Source organism: Triturus cristatus, chromosome 8 (assembly GCF_964204655.1).
Source record: "Triturus cristatus chromosome 8, aTriCri1.1, whole genome shotgun sequence".
In the NCBI taxonomy this organism is placed as follows: domain Eukaryota; kingdom Metazoa; phylum Chordata; class Amphibia; order Caudata; family Salamandridae; genus Triturus; species Triturus cristatus.
Window position 1 is genome coordinate 501,292,770 of NC_140591.1, and position 27,276 is coordinate 501,320,045.

Here is a 27,276-nt window from a genome sequence, read left to right on the forward strand (position 1 = left end):
GGTTTGATAATGTGTCAGTCTGTAAAAGTGATTTTCACTTGCCAAAAAAAAGAGCAGTAAGTGTGCTTTCAAATTGGCAAAGAAATTTCGTTTTGTGACTAATGTGAAAACATGACTCTGTGTGCAAAGAGGAATTATAGGCAGAGATTTATTGCGTATTGCTCTGGTGATTTCACAGTTGCATTAGATGGAAAGGGGGAGCGATTTTTTGGGGGAAGAAGCAGACTCTTAGCACACACCCATCTGCTTGCCATGTATAATCATGCACAGTATTTACAAGCGAGTGGGGTTTTCAGGTTTCAGTCTGTAATGCAATACATTCAGCATCACTAAGGCTGGTTGCCCTTGCTGGAGTGTAGGCAGCCACCCAGGTTACACATGGTGGTGGTCTGAAAAAGCAGTTTGGACATGTGCATTTAAGAAAATCAAAAAAGTGGTTTTATAATGTGTCAGTCTGTAAAAGTGATTTTCACTTGCCAAAAAAAAAGAGCAGTAAGTGTGCTTTCAAATTGGCAAAGAAATTTCGTTTTGTGACTAATGTGAAAACATGACTCTGTGTGCAAAGAGGAATTATAGGCAGAGATTTATTGCGTTTTTTTCTGGTGATTTCACAGTTGCATTAGTAGGAAAAAGGGGGAGCGATTTTTGGGGGGAAGAAGCAGACTCTTAGCACACACCCATCTGCTTGCCATGTATAATCATGCACAGTATTTACAAGCGAGTGGGGTTTTCAGGTTTCAGTCTGTAATGCAAATACATTCAGCATCACTAAGGCTGGTTGCCCTTGCTGGAGTGTAGGCAGCCACCCAGTTACACATGGTGGTGGTCTGAAAAAGAAGTTTGGACATGTGCATTTAAGAAAATCAAAAAAGTGGTTTAATAATGTGTCAGTCTGTAAAAGTGATTTTCACTTGCCAAAACAAAAAGAGCAGTAAGTGTGCTTTCAAATTGGCAAAGAAATTTCGTTTTGGGATTAATGTGAAAACATGACTCTGTGTGCAAAGAGGAATTATAGGCAGAGATTTATTGCGTTTTTTTCTGGTGATTTCACAGTTGCATTAGATGGAAAGGGGGAGCGATTTTTTGGGGGAAGAAGCAGACTCTTAGCACACACCCATCTGCTTGCCATGTATAATCATGCACAGTATTTACAAGCGAGTGGGGTTTTCAGGTTTCAGTCTGTAATGCAAATACATTCAGCATCACTAAGGCTGGTTGCCCTTGCTGGACTGTAGGCAGCCACCCAGGTTACACATGGTGGTGGTCTGAAAAAGAAGTTTGGACATGTGCATTTAAGAAAATCAAAAAAGTGGTTTAATAATGTGTCAGTCTGTAAAAGTGATTTTCACTTGCCCAAAAAAAAAGAGCAGTAAGTGTGCTTTCAAATTGGCAAAGAAATTTTGTTTTGGGACTAATGTGAAAACATGACTCTGTGTGCAAAGAGGAATTATAGGCAGAGATTTATTGCGTTTTTTTCTGGTGATTTCACAGTTGCATTAGATGGAAAGGGGGAGCGATTTTTTGGGGGAACAAGCAGACTCTTAGCACACACCCATCTGCTTGCCATGTATAATCATGCACAGTATTTACAAGCGAGTGGGGTTTTCAGGTTTCAGTCTGTAATGCAAATACATTCAGCATCACTAAGGCTGGTTGCCCTTGCTGGAGTGTAGGCAGCCACCCAGGTTACACATGGTGGTGGTCTGAAAAAGAAGTTTGGACATGTGCATTTAAGAAAATCAAAAAAGTGGTTTAATAATGTGTCAGTCTGTAAAAGTGATTTTCACTTGCCCAAAAAAAAAGAGCAGTAAGTGTGCTTTCAAATTGGCAAAGAAATTTCGTTTTGGGACTAATGTGAAAACATGACTCTGTGTGCAAAGAGGAATTATAGGCAGAGATTTATTGCGTTTTTTTCTGGTTATTTCACAGTTGCATTAGTAGGAAAAAGGGGGAGCGATTTTTTGGGGGAAGAAGCAGACTCTTAGCACACACCCATCTGCTTGCCATGTATAATCATGCACAGTATTTACAAGCGAGTGGGGTTTTCAGGTTTCAGTCTGTAATGCAAATACATTCAGCATCACTAAGGCTGGTTGCCCTTGCTGGAGTGTAGGCAGCCACCCAGGTTACACATGGTGGTGGTCTGAAAAAGCAGTTTGGACATGTGCATTTAAGAAAATCAAAAAAGTGGTTTCATAATGTGTCAGTCTGTAAAAGTGATTTTCACTTGCCAAAAAAAAAGAGCAGTAAGTGTGCTTTCAAATTGGCAAAGAAATTTCGTTTTAGGACTATTGAGAAAACATGACTCTGTGTGGAAAAAGGAATTACAGGCAGAGATTTATTGCGTTTTTTTCTGGTGATTTCACAGTTGTATTAGTAGGAAAAAGGGGGAGCGATTTTTTGGGGGAAGAAGCAGACTCTTAGCACACACCCATCTGCTTGCCATGTATAATCATGCACAGTATTTACAAGCGAGTGGGGTTTTCAGGTTTCAGTCCGTAATGCAAATACATTCAGCATCACTAAGGCTGGTTGCCCTTGCTGGAGTGTAGCAGTCTGGACATGGGCTTTTTCTGAAAAGTGGTTTCATAATGTGTCAGTTTGTAAAAGTGATTTTCACTTGCCCAAAAAAAAGAGCAGTAAGTGTGCATTCAAATTGGCAAAGAAATTTTGTTTTGTGACTATTGTGAAAAGAAATGTAGTAATATATTTAAATAAAATAAAGGAATTTTTTTGTTAGTTTTTTTCAGGTATTGCTGAAGAGCAGTGAACAAAATTTAAGATGCCTACAAAATCCAGAGTTCAAAAAACGCTAAAAAAAAACTATATTTGAAGACAACTAGAGGATCAAAGTTAGTAGAAGATGCTGATGTTGGGAGGAAGAAAAAATCTTCTGGTAAGCAAAAAAAAGATTTTCTAAGGAATATATTCAAAAAAAGGAAAAATGTACAAAATGTCTGTACAGGAAAGAATGATTTCAAACAAAAAGGACAAGAAAAAATTGAGAATTTAGTTAATGCAAATATACCTTCTGCAACTAAAAAGATAAACTTAAACAGAAAAACAGCGTTTAAAGAGATACGTAGAAAAATGTTTCAGAGAAGAGTTATGTCCAATTTGATAAAGGATGTGAAGAAATATAAGAAAAAGACAAAGTTTTATAAGAGAAAAAAAGAAATTGAAGCCATTGCAGCAAAGGCATTAGAATTAAAAAGGAAACTATTCATATTAATTTTGAATAGGATGCGTACATTAGACAAAATGGTTAATGTACTGAAATCACATAGCAAAAGGAAAAGAGTAGTGAACAGAACAAACTTTTGTAAAGTGTTTTTAGGAAAGTGGATGCATAGTTCAAGTAGTGAACCTTTTTTTAATGAAGAGAGCTATTTTCAAAGTAATAGTTTGCTGCATGCAGTTGACACCAGAGGTCGTTCATACGAAGTAAAAAATGGTTGCATAATGGAGAAGGAGATAATGGTTCCAAGAGATGAGGTACAAGTGATGGCAGATGAGGCAATGGGGAGACGTCCTAAAGCCCCAGTGTACACTTGGAATTGTAGTAGTATTTGCACTGTGCGTCAGGAATCTATTGACAAATTTCGAGAGTTTCTAAGAGAATATAGTAAAAAGAGTATAAAACAGAAGATTAAGGTGCTTCAAAGTCTGGATCCATGCAGAGTGAGAGAGAATACTGGTTTGCAGGGTCATTCTCTGGCTTGTCTATCTAGAAAAGTGTGCAATAGTGTTTTCCATCATTTTAGGATGCTGGCTGTTCATCATACTGAAATGAGAAAGTTTGTGAGACGGTTGTATTTTGCCAAAAGTCCAGCAATAAAGTTAAATGAATTGAATAGGGCTCTGTTCCGATGAACGGTATCACATGTAGAAAAGGTTGTTGATGAAATTCAGTTTTGTTACTTTGGTCCTGAACAAAACAGTGCAGAGAAGGACACAGTAAATGAGGAAGAAGTGGAAGAGAATGTAGAACCCTCTGTAAGTAACACATTTAATGATCACATAACAAAATTTGCAATAGTCTCTAATGAAAGACCAAATTTTACTTGTATTTGTTGCCGCAGAACTCATTATAGAAAACAAACTAGGAATGTTGATCTCTACAGAAAGAGTGAAAATGAAGATAATTATAAGTGGAAGGATTTAGCCACATATATATTTCTAGAAAATTGTTTTGAATTGGGTGAAGATCAGCGTATTTGTAAATACTGTTACAACAAGTTAGAGGAAAATAGAATGCCGACCAGAGCTGTACATAATAATTTAGAATTGGATGCTATTCCTGCTGAACTTTCTGAATTAAATACATATGAGTCTATACTCATTCAATGTGTTCATCCGTTCCAGACCATAGTACGTATGGAGCCCAAAACTGGTAAATTACCTCCTTCAGATTTACTGAGAGGTTTAAAAGGTAGAGTGGTGTATTTGCCCTTGGATTTGAAAAAAAATATGGAAACTATTGATGCGGATACTTTGGAAACTGAACCATTAGTTATTCTGGTTAATGGTGTACCTACAAAGAATAAGAAGATTTGGCAGGAGCTGGTAGATGTGCGGAAAGTACAAAGAGCAAATTTGTATTTGAAAAAAAATAACAAATGGTATGAATCAATTTATATAGAAGAAGAAGAAGAAGAAGATTTACAAGAAGACACAGAAACACCAACTGGACAAATTGAAAAAGTGGACAAGTCAAAGGAAGAAGAAATTTATGAACATTTTAGCATACATCCTCTTCATTCAAAAGAGGTTATGGGAGACAATATTGATCTCTTTCAGATGAAGAAAGCAAAAGGAACTCCCGTGAGTGTATGGGAGGAGAGCTTGGAAGCTCGATGTTTTCCCCAGCTGTTTCCTAAAGGAAAAGGAGGACGATACGATGAACGTCCAGAACAGATTCCAGCTTCTGAGTATCGGACTACAAGACTATATGCTGAAGATCCCAGATTTCGACAAAGTATTCCTTATTTGTTCCATCTTTTATTTGAAAGCGACTTGTCTGCACTGTCTTATGCAGTAAATCACATTTTAAAAAGTGGAGTACATTTACAAAATGTGTCTGCTAAGGATTTTATGGAGAAAGTGCAGCACCGAGATGATCATTTGGAAACACAACTGATCAATCTGATGGCTTGTCAGCGTGGGACAAATGAATATTGGTACCGACGCCATGGTGAACTAAAATGCATGTTACGGAATTTAGGAACACCAACATGGTTCCTTACCCTAAGCTGTGCCGAGTACGCTTGGGATGATTTACTGGATTTTCTATGAGAGGCCAATTCAAACATTAAAAACATCGAATACAAGACAGCAGGAGAACTGTGCTCATTGGATCCGGTTAATGTTTGCAGATATTTCAATCATAGATTTGAGGCTATGATGTCCTTCATCTGCAATAAAAAAAATCCACCTCTTGGAGAAGTAGTGGATTTCTTTTGGAGAAAAGAGTACCAGGCAAGAGGTGCTCCTCATATTCATATGCTGTTGTGGATCAAGGATGCCCCAACGTTTGGAACAGATACTGATGAAGCAGTGTTATCTTACATTGAAGAATATGCAACATGTGCTATACCAAAAAGCACAGAAGAGAACAAGTTAAAGGAGCAAGTTTTACGTTTCCAAAGTCATCGGTGTGGAAAATACTGTCGACGGAAATACAGGAGCAAAGAAAAATACTACACTAAATGTCGATTTGGGTTTCCCAGACCTGTTCTTTCAAATGGAAGAGTAAACAGTTTTATGTCAGCTGTGAGACATACTATCACAAGAAAATCACCTAAGAATACCTACAACCTTAAAAGAAAAGAAGAATCAAAAAATATAAATGACTACAACCCAGTCATTTTATCCATGTGGAACGCTAACATGGATATACAGTATGTTGCTGACAATTCCATTGCTGTTGCTCGATATGTAACGTCTTACATTACGAAATCAGAAAAAACAGAATTGAAGGAAATGTGGGAAGAGATTTCTCACGAGAAGACTGTCAGTAAGAAGCTGTACAGTTTCAGTTTGAAGATGTTATCGCATCGAGAAATTGGATCCTACGAATGTTCAGATAGGTTATCTGCTGCAAGTCTCTACTCGAAGTCAAGAAGAATAATTTGGGCAAGTTTAGGCCTTGCAGCAATGAGAAATCGGGTACTGAAATCTGTAGGAGAAATTGAATATTTGGCCGAGAATGACCCAGAAAGTACAGATATTTTGAAATCAAACATGTTGGACACTTATTATCCCAAGAGAAGTCATCATCTGGAGAACATGTGTCTCTATGAAGTGTTGCAGAACTACATTTATTCACGGAAAGCTGCAGAAGACATCAACAATGGAAAATATAAAGTCGTTGGTGAAGAAGGATGTTTGGTGAAGCAAACAAAAGGAAGTTTGATAAATCACCGGAAGCTGAGTTGTGACACTACTGACAAGAAGGAATTTTACTACTTGGCTCTTTTACAGTTGTTTAAACCATGGCGTACAGAGGATGAACTACTGGGAGAATTTCAAAGCTATGAAGATTCTTTTAATGCTTGCAAAGACAGCATACAATGCAGTACATTCTCAACTTATCTGCAAATGTTAAATGAAGAAATAGAACAGGAAACTACAATTGCAGCAGAAATAGCTAGAGATAGTTCTCAGGACAGCCAAAGTTCAGGAACACTCAGTCAAGATCCCCTAGGACAACCAATCGTTGAAAATGAAGCATCAATAGCCATGAATGAAGTGGAAACGGCTATGAATCAAGCTCAAGAAGAATTTATAGACTTAGAAAATTTGGAAAGACAACTGAATCAAGAGCAGCAACAAATTTATGAAGAGATCAAAAACAAAATTGATCACGGATTTCTACATGAAAAAAAAGAGTGCTCATGCACATCATTTCATCCAATCAGGATGTATGTAAGCGGACAAGCTGGAACTGGAAAAAGTTTCCTAATAAAAGTCATCAGAAGCTACCTAAAGCAAAAAACGGATTCTACTTTGTCTTGTGTGGTTACTGCTCCAACTGGGTTAGCAGCATATAACATAAAAGGAATCACTTTACATCGTTTGCTAATGTTACCAGTGGAGCATGAGAACAAAATACAATTCAACAAGCTAACTGGAGAAGCATCCTTGGAAGTTTCAAGAGTATTGAAGAAGATGCAAGTTCTCATTATTGATGAGGTGAGCATGGGATCAAACTTAATGCTTGCCTTTGTGCATTTAAGAATGCAGCAAATTTTGAAGACAGACTATGACATGTTATTTGGTGGAAAACACGTCATAGTTTTTGGAGATCTTTTGCAACTTACTCCAGTTAAAGGACAACCAGTGTTTAATACTGTCACACATGAAGACACGAAGAAGTCATTGGGAAGCATCGGAAATACAAATATTTGGTCCTTCTTTGAGTACAAGGAACTTACTACTAATATGAGGCAAGCAAACGATGAAGAATATGGAAGTATTCTGAAAGATATCAGGATTGGACTACTCACAGAAGTTGGCAAAAAAGCATTACAGAGTCGGCTGCTACATAATTTATTTCCAAAGGAAGAAATAGTTGCAGAGAAGATATACAAGAACATTGCAGAAAACAAAAGTGTCATCTGCTTAATGCCAACTCTACGTGAATGCTCAATATTCAATGAGGAGCTTTTGAAATTGGAAAAGGAAGAGATCAGGAAATTGGAAGCAGTGGACAAAATTGAGGATGGAAGAATTACTGTCACAGTAACAGGCAAAATGAAAAATAAATTGGACTCACTAGAGAAGAACATCTCCAAAACAGCTGGATTAGAAAAAAATCTATATGTTTGCATGAACTGTAGAGTATTTTTAAGAAGAAATTTGGATGTTGAAAAAGGTTTAGTTAATGGAGCTATGGGAAGAGTTGTGGGTTTTATTAATTATCAGAAAAAAGAAGGAATTGAATGTTTAAAAATAAAATTTGATCAGATAGAAGAAGTTAAAGATATTTGTCGTTGTACAGTTCGTTTCATGCTTGTGAAAGACTTATATGTACGTAGGAAGCAGTTTCCGTTTTCTCTAGCATATGCTGTAACTATTCACAAGTCTCAAGGATTGACTGTAGATTGTGCATTTGTGAACATTGGTTCAACTGTGTTCAAAGAAGGTATGGCATATGTTCACGAGTGAAAACATTATCAGGTTTATTCATGATAGACTTTGATGACTCAAAAGTTAGTGCTGATACAAACTGTGTAAAGGAGTATAATTGATTAAGAAGAAGCTATGCTCCTCATTTAGGTCAGTATCCTGTGTTAGAGAAACGTGTAGTTTCTCGTAAAAGAAAAAATGAGAATATCTGTAATGAAGATGTAGAGAAGAGGAAAAAAAGAGGAGTGATGTAATTGTAAGCAAAAAGAAAAAGGAAAATGAAGAACAGGTTGTAGGATGTCATTTTGAAAATAGCTCTGGTGTCAACTGCTACGCAAATGTAGTGCTGAATGTTGCATTTTATCTGGAAAGTTTGCAAGAGCAGATAATAGTAAATCAGGGAAAAAGATTCTGTTCAGAGCTGAGTCTCCTTTTTCAAAAGCTGAGTAAAGATAAAACTCAAATAGAAAGTGCTACTGAAATTAGAAAACTTTTAGATGTATGTTCAGGACGAACACAGTTTTCTCAAAATGTACAGCAAGACGCACAGGAATTCTTGATGTATTTTCTTCAGGTAGTGGAAGAAGAAGGAGTTCCCATTGAAATTTTTTTTGGTCTCTCTTATAAATGGGAACATAGTTGTGAAAATTGTTATAATATATGTGGCTCTAATGTTGATAATGAAAGGTTTATTTATTTGACATTGCCAGAGAGTAAAACAGTTACTTTTGCAAAATTAGTTAAAGATGCTAATCATAGCATGAAATGTGGTGAGTGTAAATCTGACATGTTTTCAACATTAATTTTAAAGGAATATGGACAGTATGTAATTTTAATGATGCAACGATGTAGAGCTGATGGTTCAAAATTGGATACTTTAATAAAGAAGTTTACAGGACAGCAATTATCAATTTCAGGAAAAACTTTTGTAACTGTTGCAATAATTTTCCATGATGGACCTACTGTTACTTCTGGACATTACACAGTTTATCTGAAATGTGAAAAAGGTTGGACACTGTGTAATGATTCCCAATTGATTTTCAAACAACGTTTGCCTTTTGATTTAGCAAATTCCTATCTAATCTTCCTGAAACCTAAATTTTAGACAGATTTGGCAAGATCTGGACAAAATAATTTTACCATTTTACTGGATTACCATTGCAATTTTGTAGAAAAAAGATTTTTTAAATTATCATTTGGCCTAATGGAAAGATAACCAATTGTAATGTGGACTTTTTTTAATTTTTAATGAAACTTTGAAAAACCAATAATTTAGAGATAATCGGTAACATCTGCACAATTTAAATTTTGGAATGTTATTGGACTGCCATTGGAAATTTTTTCAAAAATGATTTAAAAAATTACTATTTGGCCATGCGGAAAAGTAACCAATTCTATTGTGGACTTAATAAATTATTCAAAAAATTTTCGTGAACCAAAATGTTACAGAGAATCGGTGAGATCTGGACAAATTAAACTTTAGAATTTTATTGGATTACTGTTGGAAATTTATTCCAAAATTTTTTTCAAAATTACTATTTGGCCTAAAGGAAATGGAATCAGATGTATTGTGGAGTTATTTGAGATATAATATTGTGATTATACTTCTGAAACAAACATATCAGACGGTATTTTAAAGAAATAACTATTGGTATTAGATGATATTTTTTTAGAATATTATGCATTTCTATAATGTTAAGTTTAAGTAAAAAGAGATTCTGGGCTTTTTTATTACAATCTTTGTGATTGTTATTTTTTTTTGCCCGCTGTAAAATGATGAATGCAATTGCTTTCACAATTTATAGTGAAATGCAATATATTCTGAAAACAAAAAATAAGGCAAAAATATTTTTGGGAAAAATTTTTTAATATGTGTACTGTATTATAAAATGTTTTAAAAATATTAATAATTTTTTCTTTTTTTTCAGATTGATATAGAAAATTTTCGAAAACTAGAACCATTTTTAAAGCTATTTTTTTAAAAAACAAATGAATAAATATTTTTTTGAGTGAGTATGGTAAGTCAATAATAATAATTGTAGTCTCTCAAGGACCTTGTAATGTGATAATTGATTTTTAGTGTTTTTAAAAAAAAAAAAAAAAAAAAAGTACGTGCACCGTACGCGTACGGTAAAAAAACAATAAAAAAACGTTTTTAAAAACATATGTAAAAAAAAGATGAAAGATAAGGTTGGCTCTTAAAAGAACCGTTGTGTTCATGCAGGGACAGAGGAAAGAAAGCATGGGAAAATTATTAAAAGCGACAAATGTGCTGATCTATTTTGTTGTTCACTAGGGAAACACTGGTCTCCCTATGGCAAATTAGATCTTGACAAAAGGTGCATCGAATATCAACCCTTCGAAATCGAGGGTTCATTTCCAGAGGGCCAGCAAAAGGAGATGCTCCCCCCACAGATGAAGGGTTCACCTGACCTGCAGAAGAAGGAGTCAGCTCTGCAGATGATGGTCCAGGCTGAGCTGCTGTGGATGTACTTGCTTGTCTTTCTGAAGAGTTACCTCCAAAAAGATGACCATGTGTCCTTCTGTGTACATCCTGGAGGTGTCTCTTCATGGTATGATTCCCAAAGGAATACTTCCTGTCAGGATTACCTCTAGAAAGTACACGCTTACACAGCTTGCAAGTTACTAAGGGTGCATTCACCTTTTGCTGGCCTTCAGGAAAAGTAAAATAATCCCATACATAAGAGGGCTTTTGTTTCCTCGCTCTCTGCCTCAAGACAGTGCTGCTACTGCTAGCCTCACTCTCAGAAGAGCTCTGCTGTTCTGCCATCGTATCACAAAGACAACACAGCTCCTTCTCCTAAGGGATCACAAGCAGAAATGAGGGGAATGGGTGTGGTGTAGGAGAGTTCTAGAACTGAAAGTAGTTTCAACCAATCAAAAGTTGTGTTTCATGATCACATGACCTACCGTACGCTTACGGTACGCTTACGGTACGCTTACGGCAAAAGTGCGCATGCGCGTAAAAAAGACACGCGCTTGCGCGCATGCGCATTACAGTAACTCCCCGACACTTCCGCGTAACGTGCGCGTGTAGCGTACGCGCGTACGCGTCCCACGCGGAGTACGCGCGGCTACGCAAATTGCGTAACTGTACGCAAGCAGCGTAGAAAAATTACGGACGTTGCGTAAACCGTACGCTTACCGTGAGCTTACGGTACGCGTACTAAAAAAATAATAAAAAAAATAGAAAAAAAGTACTGCAAATAAATTTTACATGTTTATTTTAAAAAATTTATTAAAAAAAAACATATTAAAGAATTTTAAAAATTTAATCATAGTCTTTATAAAAGGTAAGAAAATTAAAATAAAAATATGTTAGAAAAAATAGAAGAAAAAAAAAAATTAGCATTTAAAAAACCTTGCAAATTCACTGAAAAAACCATGGGTTTCACACACGTTATAGTTAGGACTTAGCATTTAAAAAACCTTAGAAATTCAGTGAAAAAACCATAGGTTTCACACACGTTATAGTTAGGAATTAGCATTTAAAAAACCTTAGAAATGCAGTGAAAAAAACCATAGGTTTCACACATGTTATAGTTAGCTGGACATTTTACTCGTAAAAAACCATTGAAATTGCCCCGTTATAGTTAGTTCAGCTAACTATAACTCGCGCGCCCGCAATGCACTGCTGATGACGTCACATATTACATCACTCATGACATGGTCAGTGACATCACTCATGACATCACTGATGACATCTCAAATGACATCACTGATGACATCATCCTTGTGATAGAGTGGCAGACCTCCTCTCACCCTAATATAACCTTTGATACAAACATACAAAAATAGAGACTAAAATTTACAAAAGAATGGACATACCAATAACAGTTACAACAACCTCTTCAGTAATTCTAAGATCCACATACACATCCATTCATTCACCAACAGTTCAATACAGTCACTCATACATGTACTCACTTATCATATGTACTCATACACCTATACATCCTGTTACACAATGCCACTTATCCATAGAGCTACTCACACACATAGTCACCCATGCTAATAAAGAATAAAACATACATTTACTTGCATATACAGTTATTCACACACCACCACACTTACTTCTACGGAAACTTACACATACTTAGTCTTTTAAACAATCACTTATAGAAACACATACTTATTCATACAGGAACTCTTCCAATGTCTCACTCTCACATATACTCACTTATTTACACCAATAGTCACATATACTAGTTTAAAACATATGTAGTTACTCATAAAGACACTATTGAGACAGTCATTCACTCACTAACACACCCATACACACACTCATCCACCCATGCAGTCCTGCACACATGCTCTGATCAACACATACAAACAGTGAGTCAATCATTCATGCACCTATGCACTACGTAATACCCCCCACCGAACCATGCAGACACTCAGACTGATACTCAAAAAACCAACTAATATCCTATATAGACACCCATGTAGATACTCACCAACCCATGCAGCCACTTATACACAAAGTGAGAGACTGATACATATATTTATATATTTAAACATTACTCACTAAGCCATGTATTCACTATGATACACTTAATCAGTCAGTTACACAATCAATTTTTCAATAAGAAATCATCCATTTAGACAGTAATATACCCATTTATTCTTTCATCGACCTTGAGATATACATATATAAAACATATTTAATTTTCAGAAAAACACACATTCACTGGATGATGTCATCAGTGATGTCATTTGATATGTCATCAGTGATGTCATGAGTGATGTCACTGACCATGTCATGAGTGATGTAATATGTGACGTCATCAGCAGTGCATTGCGGGCGCGCGAGTTATAGTTAGCTGAACTAACTATAACGGGGCAATTTCAATGGTTTTTTACGAGTAAAATGTCCAGCTAACTATAACATGTGTGAAACCTATGTTTTTTTTCACTGAATTTCTAAGGTTTTTTAAATGCTAATTCCTAACTATAACGTGTGTGAAACCTATGGTTTTTTCACTGAATATATATATATATACACACACACATAAATAACATAGGTTAAAAAGTGGATACTCGTTCAATACTTCTAAATAGTTCTACCCTAGTGTACCTAACCTGAGTGTAGTGCAAGTCAAGTAGTAGGTGCTGTATTCTATAGTATGGTATGCTATAGTTTTGCATATGCCAAGTTTGTATGCCAAGAGTCCCTCTAGGTTCTAGTCAACTCCATACCTTAGAATGAGAGAGGTGGGAATCTCTTTCCGGGTCTCAAACTCTAACACCCCGCGAAGGGAGTCAGAACACTGGAAGCTGGATTCTCTGCAAGCAGGGATGACAGCCTCTAGTCAGTGCGTCAGGCAAGGACTCAAATTCTTCCGAACTTGCCCTGGTGAGCCGTATCGAGCTGTGTAGCCGAGCCATGGTTTGCCATGGTAAGGGAAAGTATATTTATACCTGGAAGGTGCTTAAGAATGTTTTTATTGATGTAAAGTCGGGCAGAGGAAGACGTCATGAATGAACCCCTAAGGAATAGTAGTTCATGTATAATAGATGAGTTCTTGGAGAAATCAATAATCCTATCTAGGGAAAGTCCCAATGGCTTAAGGGTCTGATTTCGAAGAACTCATTGTGACGTGGGGATGGACGGATGTAGGTGACCATGCCTGTATTTGGAGAGCATGGCTAATGCCTAAAAAGGACTAGGATTCTATGCCTAAATAAGGGCCATGCGAATTGTGACTTTATAAGGGCATGATTTAGGAAAACCTATGTACGGGCATCTACATTGAAACACAACAATAATACTTACAAGTACAAATAGGTGTCAGTGTGTGAATACTGACTCAGTGGCAGTGTCTGCTCCTTAGTCCTGTAGGTGTGTTCACCTCAGAAGTTGGTGTCTCACTGATCACAAAATGGTGGACAGGCATTTTTATATAAACCTTGATTTTCCCAAAAATATGCATTAGAGTCATTTTTTTAAAAATAAATATGTGACTGAAAGTGTAATTTAAGTGGCGTTTGTAATTTGGTGATTTTAATCTGACCCTCTGCAGTACAAAGGTTAGCTATCTCGGAACGGACACGTTACAAATTTATTATAAAAATCATCAATAGTGTAGTGATTTATTTTGCCATTTATGTTACCTTAGAAATTATTTTCGTATATAACACTGACTTTAAGAATTTTTAATAGGTAGAAAAATGTGTGGTATAGGTATGGATGGTAAAGGTTTAAGTGGTAATAGTATGCATGGTAAACTCTTTTTAATGTTGCGGAATTTTAATGCATGAGAAGGGCATGTGTGATAAAATAAGCGTGGTAAAGGCATGTATGGTAAAGGCATGCATGGTAATATCATACAACGACATATTGGTAATTTATACACACCAAAAGTATTCCACGCTATCACAAGATAAAAAGCACACTGCAATAAAAATTAAATGCTTTCAAAATCTGAATCGAAACTCACGACATGTGAAAAGTACACCCCAGAATAAATAATAATAGCTATTTAGAACAGGTGGTTTTTATAGCATGAGGTCCATAAAATACAATCACAAATTGCTTTCCACTGGCAAAGTAGCATAATGTTGTTCTGAAAATTACCATCACCATTTAGGAGGTGGTAAATCATGCAAAAATTTAACATTTGCAAAAGGAATGAAAAAGTACACCAGCAAGTCTTCCAATACCCAGTAAAATAAAAATAAAGAAACTAGCATGTACAGATATGAAAAATACTAACTACCCCTAATACATAGCACCACAGTTGATACAAATAAAGAGCCTGCAAAAAATTGCAGGCAAGGCAGCTTCTACCACGACACTACTATTGATGCACCATTACTGACACATTTAAAAATGCTGTGCATAATGCCCACTGTGCTGCAGTACACCTTGCACCACTGCAGACAGAGACAGGCAGTGATACAACATTTAAGGAGCAAAGACACAGGGCGGAAATGGCTAGATCCACTCAACCTAACACAGGCAGAGGTAATATCCACCAGCAGACTTGACACAGACATTATAGGCATTTGCTTCACTCCCTGGGAGACATGCTAAACTCCACATTGGCATACTTAGGGTTGTACCTCCAATCTTTAAGCCGCAGCTCACTGTCTCAATGGTGCATGCAATGCCAAATCCTATGCTTTTAAAAATATTCACCCAAAACCCACATTTTCAAACCTATTCAACCAGGTGATGGCCGTTCTGTTCAACAACAGAGGACAGTACTGTCTATTCCCCTTGAGTCATATACAGCGAATGAAGTTAATCTCAAATTCTAAGCTATACCTGGATTTACTTCAGTGCTAGAGCCAATATGCATCCACACTTTGAGCTGATTATCCACATGCATTCAAACAAGTGCACTACAGTTGTAAGATAGAGTCCATAATTCACACGCAGGTGGTTAGTAGTGCACAATTATATGTCACCCCTTTCTACGTAAGGTAGCTCATGATGCTATTATCCATCTCTCAAACGTCATGCCCAGCTCCATAAAAACATACCACCCACATTGATAATGTCTATTTGGTAGGCGTCCTCCATACCTATTCCCTAACTTTAGATACCTATGTTTAGTTGTGTGCAGGTGCGATATATTTCTAAATAATGACTTAATAAAACACTTAACAGTATACAAAAACCCATTTAACATACTTACAAAGTAGATACATCACAGGTGCAGTAGCCAAGTGTCCTCCGCAAACACCGGATTTGGACACCTATAATACCCTGTGACTGCTAGGTTGGATACATATGCAAGTACCCATGATTGTAACACACTTTAACCATATATGTGTGTGTGGATGATAAACTCCTTTTAGGAAAGGTGTTAAAGAGTGTAACGCAGGTTCTTTATACAACACATTACCTCATCCCTGTATTGAAACTGCAAGTACAACAATTCAGATACATATGTGTACATATCCTATAGATAGTGCAGGATACCCACTGAAATCAAGTAAAGAGTCATATTCAACACTGGGAAACAATGTTTACATCACAGATTTTACACCGCAGGCAAACACAACGCGGTGTTACAACGACTGCGTTGTTACAACTCAGAGCCATTTCTACACAAGTCATTACAACGACTTGCGCTAGATGGAGCTCTAGGATAAGGAATAGTAGGATTTACTATTCCAACACTTTCCCAAGTGTTGTACACACTGGAGTTGGAATAGTAAATCATATAATATTCCTAAATCCAGCGCACCATCTAGCGCAAGTAGTTGTAACAACTTGCATTGTAATGGCAGTGCGTTGTGACAAAGCAGTTGTTGTAACGACCGCGTTGTGAATGCATAGTAGAGTAAAATCCGCGATGTAAAGATTTATATTCATTGAGTGGTCATTTGTTCTGTTGAATGCATGATTCTGATGTTGCACAGCTTTGGAAGAGCCTTGAAGCATACTCCTGACACGGTGTGTTGGATAATCATTATCTGTACCATGCAACAAGATCTTGCTATAAGCCAAGCATTTCCTTACCTCAAGACTTGAAGGAAAGTTGCTGTAGCAATGGTGCTCATGGTTCAAACTAGTGGCCGCAGCATCAACAGCATGATGGCAGTGTGCATTCCAGTAGGGAGAATTTGATTTTTAATTACCTAGAACAACTTTCACATGTTCTTGTTCAACAATATACATTAAATTCACAATCAACATGGTACTGTTTGCACATCTAGTTTTGTTTCAAAGTAACAGATATCTGTCAAACTGCCACTTGAGTCATATATGGTGAATACATTAAATGTAGTTAATTGCACATCGCCCACTGTGAATTGTAATTAGCAGTTAATGTGTCAAAAACAATCTTGAATCCAAGTAGCGTTGAAGAGTATAAGAGACTAAACAAAATAATAAAATGTTCAGCAAATGGTGCTTGATAAATAGTGTTGTGATGGTGTGTCTCTGCCCTATTTTCTTTTATGCTAGCTCACTTTGGGGTTGGACGGAGGGAACAGGTTGCCTTCAAATGATCAGAGATGAAAGCTGTGTGGATAGTGGTGTTGAGGAAGAAAATGGTTCACTGGAGAGAGTGGTGCCAAGCCTGCAAATAAACTGTGTTGTCTGTGACAATACCATCACCTGCCTCACCTGCAACCACCATTTGTGCTTGACTAACATCGAACCACCTCTTGGTTTAAAATAATTATGGATGGCATTAGACATTTCAGTGCATGTGTCTGAGGCTATGTATGGTGCCCATGTTGCCATTAGATGGCTCTTCCCTCCGCGGAATGTCTCAGAATTCAGCTATGGAATATGAATATCAGCCTCTTTGATGAATTTTGTTGTGTAGTTTCTCCTGTCATTTCTCCAGATCAGAGATACACAATGTCTGGTTGTGATCTGATGTGATTTACTCAGGAACACCTCCTTTATCAGCATCCAATATTCCTAATGATTATTGTTCGCTTGTCAGATGTAGAGGAGTCCAGTTCTCTTGTGTATGCAATGGTCCCTTTGGCTTAGTGGCAATTTCAACCTTGTGGACAGACTGTACACACTACACAGGCAATTTCACCATATCCTTGGCCTGGATGTTTTCTTCTACCTCAGCTGTGATTTTAGTTGGCAGTGCTATTTTTGTTTGGTGTGTTTCACAATCAGATACTGTCATGGTGTCCACAGGTACTGATGACAATCATGATGTCAGTTAGAGCATCATGGATCATACAGACACCATGGATTTATCTGTTAATGACGTCCAGGTTGGGATCAAAACACTTTCAGTAGTTTTACACTCCATAATCAGTGATGTTTCATCTGTACCATTTGTTGGAGCTCTAGCATGAATGCATGCTTCAATCATGGGAGAGGTGTGGCGCAGCGGCCAGGGTGGCTGACTCGGGAGCATGGGACTCACAGTTCGATCACTGGTGGCAGCTCAGCCCAGCACTCTGTGACTCTGCGCAATAGCTTGCTTAATCTCCCCTACGGCCCCCAGTGGCTTGATACCCCAAGGGGTGATTAGTTTGCGCTTTACAAATACCGGGTTAAGCTTTGATTGTGTTGAGGTGGGGAATGTGCTACCTTTTCAGACTGAATATTTATTATGTGTCTTGCTGGTACTGGGCCTTGGATATTACAGAAGGATATGTCTTACGGTACGTTTGTGTTCTCTTTAAGTTAGGGACTTCGATGTAATGGTGGGCTGTGGCCTGAAGGCACCTAATGCAGGATCCTTTGGCAGGCCTGCCCTAAGGAAAAATATGACTTGGGAAACTTAGGGTCAGTGCTTCATGTAGTATTCTGATGTGCAGAGCCTCCTTTAGATTTAATTTGAGCTGCTGCTTGGTTATGAGTTTACCTTAAATAAATGAAGACAAGAGGCATTTGGGAAAACAGGGACATGTTGGTTTAACTAAGCACAGCAGCTATGAGAGCCTTGACAGAGTGTGTCTGCCCAAAATCTCTTGATGTTTAAAGTTTTGGCTGGCAATTTATAAAGTTCATGAGGTATAATAAAACAATCTCTACATTCCTAAAGAGCATCCTAGTCCTAAATCAATCGAATGTGTGCATTGGTAAGGGCACAGATGGCTCTCGACCTCAGGGAGAGATAATAATAATTGTTTATTATTATTATTAACAACTGGTAATGCACACAGCTACCATGAGGAGTGTCCAGGCGCAAGACGTGAACAGATGGCTGCTCTAACCATATATACTCAGAATAGCAACCAACAGAAGGTGAGCAATGAGTGACAGTTTCTTAAGTCAACCAGTAATGAGTTCCAAAGCTTGGGACCCAGGTAGGCAAAGAAGTGGCCATTCATATGGGTCAATTGAAACCTGGAGGCACCAAACAAGCACTTCTAATGAAACGAAATAGATAAAAAACTCTGTATTTTAATAATCAATATAAATTCATCACTGTTGTATAAAATAAAACATAATAAATCATAAACAATAAGGATCGTATACAGTTAAAAATGATAAAAACACCAAACACTATATTACAGTTGTTTCACAACATCTTCCATGTTATGAAAAGGAGAACAAGGATTGACAAACAATGTGTCATATATCTGTCAATTTGGATTTCTAGAGGCAGTGTCAGACAACATACTGATCCCTGTCTTTCCCTAACTGTACCAAATTTAACAATAAAAAGGCAACTGGCGTCGACGCGTTTCGGTGGTAAGAACTTCACTTAGAACCACCTTCCTCAGGACTCAAGCTATTTTCTCCTTGTGATTATACGTGTTCAGTTATGGTGTAGAGTTCACCTATTAAAAAAACATATTTATACATTTTAAACTCTACATCCATAAATTAAAAATTATTCTTTTATGTTACAACCGTGCATTCATATATATTACCAATACAGATGTATAGTTTTTCAACAGACATTTCTTTTCACTTATGGGTCTATTCAGTAGACTCGTATTTCTAAATGTATAAACTATTTCGAAATCAAAAAGTGCTTAATACCAGACCACACACCAAACTCTTCATTATTTTATTCTATGTGGCTCCTTACATGCATCTTTTCATACTCATTCAACTCTAGTTGTTACATTCACCTTATATCCTACACTTCTACATGGAACTCACCGGTACGAACGTACTGCGGCAAAGTAGTCTCCAAAAGTGGAGTACTTGTGGATGTCTGGATGGACGTTCAAGGTTTGCAGTGATTGCTAGAATAATAGAAAACTCAAATATAGATTTCTATTTCTGGAAACAGTTGAGAAAACAAAGAAGGGCCTCCTTAATTACCCCTTTATTTTGATGTCGCTTACATTCCTCCAATTGTATCCTTTAACCCTATTTACACGGTTCCTTATTAATGGTTGTGCATTTGTATAGTATTGCTACAATAAAAAGATACTTCCACAACCATCGTTGGTGGATTTTTATAAATAAACTTTTATGGTTCGTGCCTCCTGATAACACATTTCAAAGGTGGAAATATAATTCATTGGTAGTGTCTAATTCATATGCTCATTTTATAGACATATTTCGATAATTATCATAGTTAGAACCAATCACCCCCCTAAATTTATTTTCCAAGGAACGCCGAAGACGGGGTAAGTTTCACTTCATATTCAATTAGTTTGTCAGAGTATGCTTTGATCACTGTAGGGTTAAATTAGAGTGATGATTGGCAGTTAGTCTCCCTTCTCATTAAAGATATGCATCGGGTATTTGAATGGATTGTACTATTCGCGCTCACCTTTCGTATCTGGAGTTTATTTTATTCCAGGCGGGTGTCAATCCCTCTATTATGTTTATTTATTCTTCTTTTTCAAGCCGGAGTGCGCATATGGTTTGTCATCTCCGTTAACATTCTGAAAAATGAGGTTAAACCATTGTGTAAGTCCCATTGTGTATACACCTCTAGTTAATACCCCACTTGTTGGTATAAATATCTATTCATCTGATTCCTATACGTTCATGGATGTTTTAGTTTTGGGCCCCCTCTTAAAAAAAGTTTTTATATATGCTGAAGGGGAATCTGGAGTGGAGGTAGGCGTGTTCTTGATCCCCTCTGTTTGTATTTCCAATTTTAAAAGAGTAAACCAATTCGCCCCCCTTCCTTGTGTCAGCGTCATTATGTTTGCGACTACTCAGTTAATTATCTGCAAATTACCACCCATTTGTCCAATATTTTAGTCCAATGACAGGGACCTCCATTGTTGGAATACTATTCGTCAGCCTTCCCGTGTTTAATTACAAAGCGGTGCGTGTGGGAACTCAGTACGGCTGGAAATGGTTCCAATGCAATAAACATGGTATTTCTACCCCTGTGTTATAGTGGCACTTCTAGAGCGGACTAGAACCAGCCCATATCGATGGTAGCCCACCCCTTGCTTACCGTATCTCGGGATCGTATGTGTGTCCCTCCGTCTTCCGTCTGTTCATCCGTTATCTGTTTGTGCTTGCTAACATCGGTTGTTATATCCGTTTAGATAGCGTGTGACGTCCTCCCATGCGTGCATTAATGGAAACTGACGATTTCCTCCCGTGTATGGTACATAGTCGCCATCTTGGAATGGGATCAAAATTGTCACTCGGATAGTTTCAAGCTCATAAGTGGTTTAGTTTGCCCATTTCAAACTTAGAATCATTCGGATATATTAAGGACGAAATTCCTTAATCCCAATAATGTCGGATTGATTATTCTCTGTAAACCCGTTTTTTTTTAAAATGCCAACTAATGATACCCCTCCAAATCTATTAGGAAGATTTCTTCACGAAAGAAATTTATCTTTGATGTTATTGATTGAAGCATATTCTTATTATTACCCCTATATTTCCCGTTTTCCTTTTCGAGGGTTCCTACGTATGGCTAATTTGCTAAGGATTTTTATATGTATAATAGTTGAATTCCTCGCCATACCATCTAGGAGTTTCTGTTATTACCTAATTTAAGTCCTACTCGTATTGCAGATGATAGTACTGTACTCAGAGGTTAGACAACTAATGTCATCCAATCCTCTTTGGAGTTCAATCCTTTTTGGACGGTATTTAGAGTGAAAATATACCATTGTTCTCTGTTCTTTCTCTTTGTCTCCATATTGCCTCCCCTTCTGTTGGTCGTAATTCTTTCTATAATGAACCATTCAAAATCGGTATGTTTGTGGTTCATTGAGCTATAGTGCTCTACAAGAGGGGCATTGGGTTTCCTTATTTTAATTGCTGACCTGTGTTCTAAAAGTCTCAGTCTCAATTCTCTCCCTGTTTCACCAACATACGCTAGTCCACACGGGCAGCGCAGGAGATATACTACATTTTTAGTTCTACAATTGTTTAGATGTTTGGGGACCATTGTGTAGCCATTGTATGTCAAGGATTTAGTGATTATACAATTCGTGCATATTGAACAACTGCTACATTTATTGTTTCCTAAGGCTACATTTCCCTCAATTGTTCTCTGTGTACGTTGGTTTTCCTCTCTGTATGTTCTGACCAGGTTTTTGCGTATGTTGTCGTTACGTTTAAACGCAAATAGAGGTTTAGGTAGTTTCTTTTCCTCACCTTCGTTAAGAATACCCCAATTGGAGTTAACTATATTCTTGAGTCTGTTGCTTATATTAGAGAATTGGGTGACAAATACAATTCTGTTGTCCGAGTTTCTCTTCTTTCTCTCTTGATCTTCTACATTAGGATTTAACATACTTTCCCGATTGTAGAAGCGGGCTCGCTTGAAAGATCTTTTAATTAGTTTTTTGGGGTATCCCCTGTCCTGTAGCTTGTTTTTAAGTATAGCGGCATGCTTGTTGAAGTCCTCCAATGTTGAACAGTTTCTTCTAAGGCGTAGAAACTGCCCAAAAGGGATATTGTCCCTCTGGCTCTGGGGATGATAGCTCGTGTAGTGGAGCAGTGTGTTCCTATCAGTGGGTTTGGAAAATAGTTCAACTTCCAGGAGTCGTCAATGAAGCGGCGCCAAAGACGGATATGTACGTGACTCTGCGCACATTATTTCTATGATCGAGGGCACCAACTTTAACACCAGGAACCAGATAATGGTGACCCTCGACATAGAAGCCCTATATACAAATATCCCTCAATGGGATACTATTAAAGTCATTGAGGAGATCCTAACTGAGGAAGACTTGCGAGGGGCCAACAAAGGATTCATCATGAACTGCATTGAACTGGTACTGACCAGAAATATGTTCCTTTTCAAGGAGGACCTTTTTTTACAATGCAAAGGTACCAGCATGGGAGCCACCTGTGCTCCCAGTCTGGCATGCCTCTATGTGGGCAAATTTGAGGAGAAGCATGTCTTCAATGAAGCGGCGCCTTTTTCCGATAACATCCGTCTTTGGCGCCGCTTCATTGACGACATCTTTTTTATCTGGGAGGGAGATGAACCCACCCTGGTTGATTTCCTGGAATGGTTAAACCTAGGAGACACCAACCTCAAGTTTACTGCTGAATATAACAACAGGGCAGTCAACTTCTTAGATATCACAATCAAGACCAGGGAAGGACTCCTGGAAGTTGAACTATTTTCCAAACCCACTGATAGGAACACACTGCTCCACTACACGAGCTATCATCCCCAGAGCCAGAGGGACAATATCCCTTTTGGGCAGTTTCTACGCCTTAGAAGAAACTGTTCAACATTGGAGGACTTCAACAAGCATGCCGCTATACTTAAAAACAAGCTACAGGACAGGGGATACCCCAAAAAACTAATTAAAAGATCTTTCAAGCGAGCCCGCTTCTACAATCGGGAAAGTATGTTAAATCCTAATGTAGAAGATCAAGAGAGAAAGAAGAGAAACTCGGACAACAGAATTGTATTTGTCACCCAATTCTCTAATATAAGCAACAGACTCAAGAATATAGTTAACTCCAATTGGGGTATTCTTAACGAAGGTGAGGAAAAGAAACTACCTAAACCTCTATTTGCGTTTAAACGTAACGACAACATACGCAAAAACCTGGTCAGAACATACAGAGAGGAAAACCAACGTACACAGAGAACAATTGAGGGAAATGTAGCCTTAGGAAACAATAAATGTAGCAGTTGTTCAATATGCACGAATTGTATAATCACTAAATCCTTGACATACAATGGCTACACAATGGTCCCCAAACATCTAAACAATTGTAGAACTAAAAATGTAGTATATCTCCTGCGCTGCCCGTGTGGACTAGCGTATGTTGGTGAAACAGGGAGAGAATTGAGACTGAGACTTTTAGAACACAGGTCAGCAATTAAAATAAGGAAACCCAATGCCCCTCTTGTAGAGCACTATAGCTCAATGAACCACAAACATACCGATTTTGAATGGTTCATTATAGAAAGAATTACGACCAACAGAAGGGGAGGCAATATGGAGACAAAGAGAAAGAACAGAGAACAATGGTATATTTTCACTCTAAATACCGTCCAAAAAGGATTGAACTCCAAAGAGGATTGGATGACATTAGTTGTCTAACCTCTGAGTACAGTACTATCATCTGCAATACGAGTAGGACTTAAATTAGGTAATAACAGAAACTCCTAGATGGTATGGCGAGGAATTCAACTATTATACATATAAAAATCCTTAGCAAATTAGCCATACGTAGGAACCCTCGAAAAGGAAAACGGGAAATATAGGGGTAATAATAAGAATATGCTTCAATCAATAACATCAAAGATAAATTTCTTTCGTGAAGAAATCTTCCTAATAGATTTGGAGGGGTATCATTAGTTGGCATTTTCAAAAAAAACGGGTTTACAGAGAATAATCAATCCGACATTATTGGGATTAAGGAATTTCGTCCTTAATATATCCGAATGATTCTAAGTTTGAAATGGGCAAACTAAACCACTTATGAGCTTGAAACTATCCGAGTGACAATTTTGATCCCATTCCAAGATGGCGACTATGTACCATACACGGGAGGAAATCGTCAGTTTCCATTAATGCACGCATGGGAGGACGTCACACGCTATCTAAACGGATATAACAACCGATGTTAGCAAGCACAAACAGATAACGGATGAACAGACGGAAGACGGAGGGACACACATACGATCCCGAGATACGGTAAGCAAGGGGTGGGCTACCATCGATATGGGCTGGTTCTAGTCCGCTCTAGAAGTGCCACTATAACACAGGGGTAGAAATACCATGTTTATTGCATTGGAACCATTTCCAGCCGTACTGAGTTCCCACACGCACCGCTTGGTAATTAAACACGGGAAGGCTGACGAATAGTATTCCAACAATGGAGGTCCCTGTCATTGGACTAAAATATTGGACAAATGGGTGGTAATTTGCAGATAATTAACTGAGTAGTCGCAAACATAATGACGCTGACACAAGGAAGGGGGGCGAATTGGTTTACTCTTTTAAAATTGGAAATACAAACAGAGGGGATCAAGAACACGCCTACCTCCACTCCAGATTCCCCTTCAGCATATATAAAAACTTTTTTTAAGAGGGGGCCCAAAACTAAAACATCCATGAACGTATAGGAATCAGATGAATAGATATTTATACCAACAAGTGGGGTATTAACTAGAGGTGTATACACAATGGGACTTACACAATGGTTTAACCTCATTTTTCAGAATGTTAACGGAGATGACAAACCATATGCGCACTCCGGCTTGAAAAAGAAGAATAAATAAACATAATAGAGGGATTGACACCCGCCTGGAATAAAATAAACTCCAGATACGAAAGGTGAGCGCGAATAGTACAATCCATTCAAATACCCGATGCATATCTTTAATGAGAAGGGAGACTAACTGCCAATCATCACTCTAATTTAACCCTACAGTGATCAAAGCTTACTCTGACAAACTAATTGAATATGAAGTGAAACTTACCCCGTCTTCGGCGTTCCTTGGAAAATAAATTTAGGTGGGTGATTGGTTCTAACTATGATAATTATCGAAATATGTCTATAAAATGAGCATATGAATTAGACACTACCAATGAATTATATTTCCACCTTTGAAATGTGTTATCAGGAGGCACGAACCATAAAAGTTTATTTATAAAAATCCACCAACGATGGTTGTGGAAGTATCCTTTTATTGTAGCAATACTATACAAATGCACAACCATTAATAAGGAACCGTGTAAATAGGGTTAAAGGATACAATTGGAGGAATGTAAGCGACATCAAAATAAAGGGGTAATTAAGGAGGCCCTTCTTTGTTTTCTCAACTGTTTCCAGAAATAGAAATCTATATTTGAGTTTTCTATTATTCTAGCAATCACTGCAAACCTTGAACGTCCATCCAGACATCCACAAGTACTCCACTTTTGGAGACTACTTTGCCGCAGTACGTTCGTACCGGTGAGTTCCATGTAGAAGTGTAGGATATAAGGTGAATGTAACAACTAGAGTTGAATGAGTATGAAAAGATGCATGTAAGGAGCCACATAGAATAAAATAATGAAGAGTTTGGTGTGTGGTCTGGTATTAAGCACTTTTTGATTTCGAAATAGTTTATACATTTAGAAATACGAGTCTACTGAATAGACCCATAAGTGAAAAGAAATGTCTGTTGAAAAACTATACATCTGTATTGGTAATATATATGAATGCACGGTTGTAACATAAAAGAATAATTTTTAATTTATGGATGTAGAGTTTAAAATGTATAAATATGTTTTTTTAATAGGTGAACTCTACACCATAACTGAACACGTATAATCACAAGGAGAAAATAGCTTGAGTCCTGAGGAAGGTGGTTCTAAGTGAAGTTCTTACCACCGAAACGCGTCGACGCCAGTTGCCTTTTTATTGTTAAATTTGGTACAGTTAGGGAAAGACAGGGATCAGTATGTTGTCTGACACTGCCTCTAGAAATCCAAATTGACAGATATATGACACATTGTTTGTCAATCCTTGTTCTCCTTTTCATAACATGGAAGATGTTGTGAAACAACTGTAATATAGTGTTTGGTGTTTTTATCATTTTTAACTGTATACGATCCTTATTGTTTATGATTTATTATGTTTTATTTTATACAACAGTGATGAATTTATATTGATTATTAAAATACAGAGTTTTTTATCTATTTCGTTTCATTAGAAGTGCTTTCTACCTACCCAACAGTGAGTGTGCAAATAATGTATGCAATGTGAATATGTGTGATGATTAAGACAATAGTGACGGTTGATCAATAGCCAACAGGCACATACAGCTTTATACTTGTATTTCTGGGTACTCCAGCCTTTGGCTTCAAGAGTCCCCTCTCCTTGGTTTTCAAGGCACCAAACAAGGCCTGGGTCGAGGATCTAAGTGACCGAGACGTCTGGTAGAGGAAGAGAAACTCCTGAATGTACTGTGGTCCTAGGCCAAGTTTGGCCTAGAACTTATAGCTCAATGCTTTGCATTCCTTGCGCTTGGCCACCTTAAGCCAATGAGGGTCTTTTAGTGAATGGGACATGGAAGCAGTTCTAGGGAAGTGATAAAGCAGTCTAGCAGCAGCATTTTGGACAGTTTGCAGGTGCTGTAAGGATGACTTATCTGCGCCTAAGTACAGCACATTGCCATAGTCCAGGTGAGAAATAACCAGTGCCTGGATAACGGTCCTCTGTGCCCCTAGGGGGATGAGCCACAGAATCTTTTCCAGCCACTTAAGGACCGCATAACAGAAGGCCGTCACCTTGGCTATCTAAGATTTCATGGCGATCTTGTCATCCATAAGTACGCCGAGATT

The 27,276-nt window shown here is 37.7% G+C and overlaps 2 long non-coding RNA genes across 2 annotated transcripts; one reads left to right on the forward strand and one right to left on the reverse strand.

Moving 5' to 3' along the window:
- Positions 1-19,015: 19,015 nt before the first annotated feature.
- Positions 19,016-20,362, reverse strand: LOC146802397 (uncharacterized). Its single transcript, XR_014967382.1, has 3 exons — positions 20,322-20,362; positions 19,700-19,785; positions 19,016-19,371 (listed from the first exon to the last, which is right to left on the reverse strand). It is a non-coding gene; the product is annotated as an uncharacterized LOC146802397 (long non-coding RNA).
- Positions 20,363-25,240: 4,878 nt separating this feature from the next.
- Positions 25,241-26,612, forward strand: LOC146802398 (uncharacterized). Its single transcript, XR_014967383.1, has 3 exons — positions 25,241-25,281; positions 25,818-25,903; positions 26,232-26,612. It is a non-coding gene; the product is annotated as an uncharacterized LOC146802398 (long non-coding RNA).
- The last annotated feature ends 664 nt before the right edge of the window (positions 26,613-27,276 follow it).